The sequence below is a fragment of the Petaurus breviceps genome, unplaced genomic scaffold (assembly GCF_028583685.1).
Source record: "Petaurus breviceps papuanus isolate PSGF00001 unplaced genomic scaffold, PetGlider_PUasm1.0 90925, whole genome shotgun sequence".
In the NCBI taxonomy this organism is placed as follows: Eukaryota; Metazoa; Chordata; class Mammalia; order Diprotodontia; family Petauridae; genus Petaurus; species Petaurus breviceps.
This window is the reverse complement of record NW_027187380.1, coordinates 28,598,471-28,608,885: the sequence shown is the minus strand read 5'-3', so window position 1 is coordinate 28,608,885 and position 10,415 is coordinate 28,598,471.

Here is a 10,415-nt window from a genome sequence, read left to right as displayed (position 1 = left end):
TCTCTCTGAGTTATATCCAGCTGCTCCCACTTTTCAGGGTGGATCACTGGCTGATCAAGACTAGTCAGGCCCCTTGGAGAAGCTCTTTCAAAGCCACTTCTACCTCCCCCTCACCCTGAGCTTGGGTATGTGGCCCCCTTTTTCTCCCCAACTCCCTACCTCCCACCGCAGGGGCCTACCAGGTCTAGGGCTATCACCATCCTGAGCAAGAGGGCCCAGGGAGGCCTCAAGGCAGTCCAAGACCTCTTGACAGTCAGAGCTGAAAACATCCAGGCTATGACCAGAGATAGGGTACTTACAAAGGACTAATTTATAGCAGCTCTTTTTGTTATAACAAAAATTGGGATACTATGTGGTAAACAAATTATGACATATGGAATATTAGTGTGCCATAAAAATTCTGAAAAGGTTGGTTTCAAAGAAAACTCACAACCTTATGAACTGAGGCAAAGTAAAGTGAGCAGAACCAAGAGAAAAATTTATGCAATAATAATATAAAAAAAAAACTTTGAAAGACCTGAGGACTCAAATCAGTGTAATGATGGGCCACAGTTCTAGAGGAGTGATGATGATGTATGCTACCTACCTTCAATGTGCAGAATGGTGCATTTTTTCATGGTCAATATGGGAATTTACTTTACTTGACTAGGTATTATAAAGATTTTTTTTTCTTAATTTTTGGTCAATTGGTGTGTGTGGTCTGTATTGGTGTGTGTGTGTTTAATTTTTTTAAAAAATCCATCTTGGCAGAGCCAAGATGACAGAATGAAAGCAGAAACCCATCTGAACTCTCACATGAATTCCTTCAGTAACCACTAAAAAGTGAATCTGAATGGTTTTTAGAGTGGAAGAGTCCACTGGGAGAGGGAATTTGGCAGATTTTTAGCCCAGGAAAGTGCAGAAGGGTAGGATTTGTTGTGTCGGGAGGGGTAGTGCAGAGCGTGGAACATGGGGGCTGCACCATCACAGACCCAACTATAGCAGAACCAGAGTGAGCCTCGGTGAACTGATTCACCCACTACAGGGGCAATTCACAGACCTCTCACTGCAGGATGGGGGTCTGTTGGAGCTGGGTAACAGACAAGCTCAGGGTCTGCAGCAGCAGCAGCAGCAACTCCTGGGGATATCAGCCCACAGTCTGGAAGTTTAAACATCACCTACCTGAACTTCCCTGGATCCAAGGTGGCAGAGTAAACCATAGCTGATCTAATCTCCCTCTCTGACCTTCAAAACCTCAAGAATATTGTCCCAGGGTAAAATCCTAAAATAGTGGAACCAGCAGCAGACTTGGGAGTCCTAGGGAAAGGGTATGGCTGTGCCTGTACTGAGGTTAAAGTGCAGGGTGAGAGGCATCCCAACAAGTCCCAACTCAGCCAACCTGTAGGTGATCCTGAAATCCAGGGGGGTGGAGCCAGCAAGTGCTAACACCAGAACCCCAGGTATAGCTTCACACAATCAGGGGAATCTGTAGACACCAGCATGGTCCAGCCACCAGCATCTGAGCCTGCCTGAGCTGTAGAGCAGTGGCATGGAGGCAGAATCCTGAAGTGGCCAGACAACCCCTCCACCATACCCCACACTGTGAGCTTCAGTATAACCCAGGGAAATGCCAAAAGTCCTGACCTTGGACTCAGTCTAGGAATTTAAAGGCCACAGCACGCAAAGCCAAAAACCAGGCCCCTAACACCCAGTAGAAGAAGCATGGGTCAGAGTCCTCTGTACCCTAGAACAGAGATCCACTTTAAAAGCCAGAAAATAGGTAATCACAATTAGCAAAAAACAAACTAGAAAAACAAAACCCTTAGAATCTTATTATAGTGAGCAAGGAGAACCAAATTCAGAAGAGGAGAGCATTGACCCTATACTCACATCTGAAACCTCAAAAGGGAATATGAACTGGTCTAATGCCCCAAAAGCATTCTTAGAAGAGCTCAAGAAGGAATGTAAAAACCAAATTAGAGAAGTAGAAGATAAATTGACCAAATATTTTAAAAATATAATTAGCAAAATGGAAAAAATTTCACTGAAAAAAAACAACTCCTTAAAAAATAAAATTTGTCAAATGGGAAAGGAGATTCAAAATCCAACTGGAGAAAATAACTTCATAAAAGTAAAAACTGAACAAATGGAAAAGGAGATTCAAAAATAGTATGGCAGAAACTGGGCATAGATCAATATCTTACATGGTACAACAAAATAAAGTCTAAATGGGTTAATGATCTAAATATAAAGGTTAATACTGTAAGCAAAAGGAGACCAAGTTTACCTGTCAGATATATGGAGAAGGAAAGAATTTATGACCAAACAAGAGATAGAGAACATTACGAAATGAAAAATGGATAATTTTGATTATATTTAATTGAAAAAATTTTTTGTACAAACAAAACCAATGTAGCCAAGATTAGGAGGGAAGCAGAAAATTGGGAAAGATTTTTTTCAGCCAATGTCTCTGATAAAGACCTCATTTCTAAAATATACAAAGAACTGAATCAAATATATAAGAATACAAGTCATTCCCCATTTGATAAATGGTCAAAGGATATGAACAGGCAGTTTTCAGAAGAAGAAATTAAAGATATTCATAATCATATGAAAAAATGTTATAAATGACTACTGATTAGAGAAATACAAATCAAAACAACTCTGAGGTACCACATCTCACCTGTCAGAATTACTAACATGACAAAACAGGAAAATGATAAATGCTAGAGAAGATGTGGGGAAATTGGTACACTAATACATTGTTGGTGGAGTTGTGAACTGATCCAACCATTCAGGAGAGCAATTTGGAACTATGCCAAAAGGGCTATAAAAATGTGCATACCCTTTGACCCAGCAATGCCACTTCTAGGGCTGTATCCTGAAGAGATCATACAAGTGGGAAAAGGACCCATATATACAAAAATATTTATAGCAGCTCTTTTTGTGGTGGCAAAGAATTGGAAATCAAGGGGATACCCATCAATTGGGGAATGGCTGAACAAGTTGTGGTATATTAATGTAAAGGAATACTATTGTGCTATAAGAAATGAGAAGCAGAAGTACTTCATAATAACCTGAAGAGACTTACATAAACTGATGTTGAGTGAGAGGAACAGAACAAGGAGAACATTGTGCACAAATACAGATACATCATATCTGTGATAACTAACTCTGACGGACTGGGCTCATCTCATCAATGCAAAGTTATAGGACAAATCCAAAGGACTCATGATGAAAAAAGCTATCCACATCCAGAGAAAGATTTATGAAGTCTGAATGCAGATTGAAGCAAGCTACTTGCTCTCTCTCTTTTTAGTTTAGTTTTGTTTCTTCTTTCTTGTTGTTCATTCCATTGGTTATCATTCTTCTTTACAATTTGACTAATGTTTAATATGAAGGTATTTGCAGAACCTATATCAGATTGCATTCTGCCATAGTGGGGGAGGGAGGAAGAGAGGGAGTTGGAGAAAATTTGGAACTCAAAAGCCTGTGGAACTGAATGTTGTAAACTAAAAGTAAATTAATTAATTAGTTGAAAAAGGAAGAAATACAGAACAACACATTACCATCTTCATGGTTACCCACAACATGCAAGTTTCAACCACACATTTATGACCATGTCAGGGACACAGAGACCAGAACAAATATCTTTATATAGCCAGCTTGTGACTTTGTTAGTTCATTAATATAATTTCTTCAAGGATGATGCCCTTTGGGGCAAATAGGTGGAGCAATAAATAGAGCACCGGCCCTGGAGTCAGGAATGCCTGAGTTCAAATACAGCCTCAGACACTTAACACAAAAACTAGCCGTGTAACCTTGGGCAAGTCACTTAACTCCAATTGCCCTCCAAAAAAGTAAAAAAAAAAAAAAAAGGATGATGCCATCCTACTGCTGTTTAGGCATGATCCACACTTTCCTTTTGATGTCTTTTGTATTCTCTAAGGATGGAAAGATTCTAGACACTCCCAACCAATATATCTCTCACCTAAAAGAGAAGCTAAAGGAAACATACCACTTACCTACAAATTCAGCTCAAAAATCACTGAAAGAAATGATCAAGAATATGATATCTGTGTTAATAGATAAAACTTTTAAAATGGTGTTAGCATTTTCATGAGAAATCATGGTATTCATGTAACACACAAGTTCACAAATTGATGCAAAGCTACTTCATATCAAACTGTTGGAGAGAATGGGAAGCACACCTGTTTACAAAATATTCCCACTGACTGGCAGAGGCACTTTAAAGAAAATCTACCTCAATAACTTATTGTCAATAGGCAAATTCCTTTCATTCCCTGTTGAGCAGATAGAGACAAATGGACACCCATTTCACTGAACTAAATGAGAGAAACTGTCTGCCAGACATACAAAGACTTCCTGATCCAGACAATGACTCAGAAAGGGACATGTCAAGTTATTACAGCAATACTGAAACTCAATTGCTAATTCAAATGATGATAGTAACTGAATTTAGAGGGAATGCCTTTCCTGCCTAATACTTCAACTTGTAGAAATTCTTAGGGTTTATATATACCCTATAGAGCATAGTAACACTGCTAACCAGTCTGGACCCTCTATAAATTCAGGTTTAGAGAAGCAGATTATAATTCTGATAAGCACTATGATTAACTTATACCATCAACTAGTTTGTATATAGCAGCAGACAGGTCATCATATTGTAGAAGACCCAGCCATATTTAACTAGTGACCAGATTAACTTAAAATATCCTGAAAGAAACTTTAAAAATGGCTACTCACATAACCAAATGATAATAATATTGTTTATGTAAGATTGTATTTTATGCCAATTAAATTATGTATATTCAATATGTACATTATACATATGTTCATTGATTCACATGTTGAGTATGTTTTTCTTATTTATGCTTATTTACTTTTGTATTAATATTGTACCTCTGTTGTAATTATGTTTATTATGTGTAGTTTTGCTATTATTTGCATGTACACTGCTTTTTATACATACCTTGATATTTTTGCAGGTTTACTGATGTTATTACCTTAATTGTGCTTGCAATTATGTATTTTTGCTGACATTTATGCACCACTGAGGCTTGTGAAAATACTATATCCTGTATATACAATTTAGACCTATAGTCGCTAAAGCAGACCACTGAGTGCATTGTGTTATGTCTGTTGCATGTAGTGATGATACATATTGCTATGGCACCTGGGACACTGGGTTAGTCACCCTTGTTTTGTAAAATATTTGCATTTATTTTGATGCTATGATGTATATTCCAGATGTCAAGTGAACTGAAAGGGACTTCAATTTTGTGAGGAACTACACAATTCAAAACCTTGGGAAGGAATGTTACTAGGCTCGAGAGCATGGTTGCATTGACTTAAGAGAATCATAGTCCAAAGAGACAGCAAAAGCTCCTTTTGCCTGGAGGGGAAATTTTTATGGTTCTCTAGGGGATGTTGTAGAACAGAAGAGGAACAAATAAGCAATTTTGAATGAAGATTTGTTTATTGGCAGTAGGTGCTTTAAAAATAATTTTTAAAATTTCTTTAAGCTATTTCTAATTCTTGATTTTTGTTTCCTATAAACTCTGGCCAACCATATGTTCTCTATGATTCATGTCTATTACTTAATTACATACCGAGAAATTGAAAGGGAAGAGCTTGTGATTCATAAATTAAGAGACATATTTTGACCCTGCTTTATGTGATCATCAGGTGCAACAGGGAAAGCAAGCCTTTTTTCACCTCGCCCACAACTGGGGAATAACCAAAATAAGAGAAAATCGTATGGTTTTGATTTTTATTAACAACTCATTAGCTCCCACTGAGCAGAACAATACACACACACACACACACACACACACACACACACACACACCTCTTTATGCCTAAGATAGTAGGAACTGGAATCAAAGACCTAGATTCAAATTCTGACTCTTCATAGGAATGTGACTGAAAAAAAATCTCTCAATTTTTCTCAGGCTCAGTTTCCCCAAATGTAAAATGAGGGGGTTGGACTACATGGCCCGTTCCAGCTCTAAAACTATGCTCTTATGAACCATGTGACTTGGGACCAATCATCTGTATGCTACTGAGTCATGAGTAAGCAAGATTCAGGTGACTAAAGTTCTGAAGATGAAAGCTGAAGCTAGAGCAAACACTTGACTTTCAGTTTCCCAAATAGTATCAACTAGTGGTTATGTTAAGAACTTTTCTGAGATGTGGTGGTTATTAATGCAAAATTTTTAATATCTATGCTGCTGTTGCTAAACCATTTGATTGCCTCATTTGTGCACATGAGATTGCAGAGACCAAAAAGACAAAATTATCTTAAAAGCTACAAACCCTTTTGGAGATACATTCACAAATGTGAAAAAGGCTTCAGGAACTTAATCAACTTTGTTACCTATGAACTCACACTGGTTTATGCACACACAAGTAAATGTTTATTCTCCATATAAATGCCAGCCTAGAAGGTTTGGAAGCTGTCCTGGAGCAAGGAAGTAATGGTCACCAAAGGCTAGTTGCATTTGTCTGTAGAGGTTTGACTGACAATGAATTTTACTATCCTGACCATAAATGTGAGTTTTTGGCTTTAAAATGAGTCGTTACTGAGAAGTTCAGAGACTACATATGGATAAAAACTCTAAGTGTGGATTGCTCACAATTCCTTAACTTATGTATTGACCAGTGGCAAGTTGCTGTTTGTCAGACATGGTTGGCAGCACTGATCGGTTGTGATTTCAGCATGAATTATTAGCCTGTTAAGACAGACTACTGTTGTTTAGAATGCTACAGAACATTAGATCTATGATGAATGTTTGGGAACAATCTGTGACATTCAAGGTATTGGACTACAAATGAGTGGAAGTATAACTGAGAGTTTGGGATTTCCACCAGAGAGCATGCTAAATGCATGTGTAAATCTCATGACATTGAATCAATCTTCCTTGACACAACTGGCTGCAGATGACTGATGATAGGAACGAATGGTTGATGAAGAAGTAAGAGAAGTAACGTAAGCCAAAAAACAGGGTAATGGTACTACTCATCTGAAGTTCCAGACAGAAGGCATCTTACCATTGAGGCAATGATAGAAATTAGAGAGGCGCAATAGAGTGCTGTATTAGACTATGACTGCACTCATACACTGAACAGGTGTTGCTACCCAAAGCATACTGCTTATAAGTCATGAATGCCTTATAAGATAACTTTGGAATATTGGTCAAGAAACTACCCTAGAACTCGTTAAGAAACCAATTTTATTGACTTAAGATGGTTCCAGATGTCATCAAGAATTGTAGAATGTGTGCCAGATATATACAAAGGAAAACACTACCAACTCATACTATATATTTGGAGAACACAAGTACCATCAAGCCTTTGGACTTGTTCTATTTTTATTTTCTACCCCTGGAACGACATGGTAAAACTATGAATCAAATCTAGCTGGTAACTGACCGTTTCACCAAGTATGTACAAACATACCTAACTATAAATCAAAAAGCATCTACTGTTACTAAAGTGTTATGAAAAAAGTATTTTTCAGCATATAAATTTTCTGCTAGTATCCACTTTGACCAAGGTAGAGATTTTGAAAGCAAAGCACTCAAGGAAATGTTGACCTTGGCAGGAAGCAAAAGGTCTAAGACTATTTACCACCATTTTACATCATTACTCTATTTACTACCATTACTACTCTATGCCATTCAGGCTGTGGGTCAAGGAGACCTATAAACTTAATATTTCAACAATACCTATTGAGCATGTTAGGAATTTTGAGACAGAAAAAAAACAGAGGAGTCATGTCCCATTTTTAGCATATGCATACAATTCCACCAGGAATTATGCTATAGGTTTTACATAATACTTGCTTATGTTTGGGTGAGAACCATGCCTGCCTATTGGCTTGTGTTTCAGTATTTCAGGTGATGAAGTTGATATAACCACTCATACTCAGTAATTTCTCAATTGAAGGAGAAGCTGAAATGCCTACCAATTAGCCATAGTTTCAACTCAGAAGATCTGTGATAGAAACAAAAGATGCTATGATATAGAGCATGTGTCATTATATAGAGTACGTGTCAAGACCTTCAACAAGGAGACAGAATTCTATGGAGAAGCCTTGGCATTTAAGGACTGCCAAGTTAGCTGATCAGTGGAAAGCTAACCTATTCAAAATAATTGAGAGACTGGTAAATCTACCTGTTTACAAAATAGCTCCAGAGTTATTGAGGGGGTTCTATCAGAACTATTCACCAAAACCACCTATTGCCCATAGGAGAGTTAGTTGGACTTTGTTGAAGTGATGGATATTCATAATTTCTCACCCAGTTGCTTTCTTGGGCTTCATAATCTTCAGAAACCCATCATTGTTCAAGATGAAATCAGCTTTGAAGCATGAGTTTCAGAGTTTCATATCTCCTTATCACCCCCTGCCTCTGGGTTAGAGAAGATGGAAAGTGGACATTGGAGAGTTCCTCCTAGATCTTCCACCATTTTAAGGAGGATGTCCAGGGCATTCACCTCATCAATTCCTACCAGCTGTTTTCCTGGACTTTATGATCTGGAGAAATCCATCATTCTGCAAAATGAAACCAACTCTGAAATTACATCTTCTCAAATTATTTCCCTGCTTACCTACAGATATTCACCACCTCTTCCCTCCCCCTCCCCCATTTTCAACTTCTCCTCCTCATTAGATTGTGAGTTCCTTAAGGACAGGGACTATCTTACCCCATTCTTTGTATCCCCAGGACTTAGTTTAGTGACTGGCACACAGTAGGAATTTAACAAATGTTTATTGACTCTGATTCTGACACTTACCTACCCAAAGACTGAGGAAAAGGAACTATTAGCTGTACAAAGACTTTCTAACCCAGATACAGGTGCTGGAAGTGAAGCATTCAGTAAATGAAACTGTATGTATTATTATAGGGCAGAAGAGTTGATCCTAAAAGCAAGTCTTTCCTTGATCAGAACTGCTACAGAGACTCCTAGGGTACAGATTCAACCAACTGAACTTGATAGCCATCCTGGCATGTGTGTAGACATCCCAGGTGTAGACAAATAAGCCTCTAATGATCCTGATGGTCAGCCCATACCAACTGCTAATGCTACTATGAAAACAGAGAGATCAGTCAGTAACAAGAGAACTAAACCTATTAGTCACTAGGTTAAGTTGTGATGTCATAGGTAAACCTGAAGATATATAACATATTACATATAGTAGTACTAGAGATTGTCCATATGAAATATGCCTTGCATATAAGCATATGTGTAATGCTGTACATGTATTGGGCTGTATGGTGTGTTTAGGTGGAGTAGTACCTCCTGTGTGAGGACTTGCTAAGGCCCTTTCAGGGCTGGTCATCCACCTTTGGTGTCCATCTGATTCACCCAACTCTCACCTGTGGCTCCAAGAAATTGTAGCATGCACAACAGTCACATTCAGTAAACTGTCTCAGTAAACAGACTAAAACAGGTTGAGGGTAGCCAACAGGTCTCAAATCTGCTGGTTAGTTAGGGAGATATGTTCCCCATGCATGTGAAGACTTCCTTTCCTGACAAAATAGGTGGATAAGAACAATTTGTTACAATGCCCACGAAAGTGGTTGAAGTAGGCTTTGTGAACTGCTTAGAACTTGATCAGGTATTGAAAATGAGAAGGTCATCCACTGCATCCCAGGCCATTGCCTGGGATCTTGACTTTTGTCCTGCCTTGGACTCTGGAAGAGACAGTGACTTTGTGCAACTCAACCTCACTTAAATCCAACTCATGTGCAAATCAAGACATCATCCCATGATGTCATTCGACCTCTTCGGAAAATGAATGACAAACAACTGCTATACATGTGAATTACTACATGTTTGAGTATACTTGTTTCTTATTTTGCTGTCATGTCATTTTATTTTATGTTCATGCCATAACAATGTGGTTTAACTGTTTTGCATACATAATACTGCTATAGTTAAGTTGTATTATTGTTATTGTTGTGGATTTGAAGGGTATGGTAAGGTATGGCTCTAGACTTCTTAATGCCAGACAAACCTTGCATCTTTCTAGTGTACCTTGGTCCAAATGTACTCTGGCAAGAAATACATATACTAAGAAATATTTCTCCCACAATGCCTTGCTACCCTGGAAGTTGTCTGTTTCCTGGTTGGACATGTCTATCTATACTTTGTGAAATGGTCAATCACACCAGAATTTGATTTGTTCTCATAGGTTTTTTTTCTCCAGAAAAGGAAAGTCAGTGCAAAAGCTATTAACAACTATGACAGTATTCTCCAAATCATTAATAATAATTGTTATTGATTGTTAATTATTATTAATTATTAATAATTCAATATTTAGATGATTAATACTTGTTTAATAAATAATTTTATATTAATCACTAATAATAATTTAAAAATAAATTTAAATAATACTGAGATTTCAC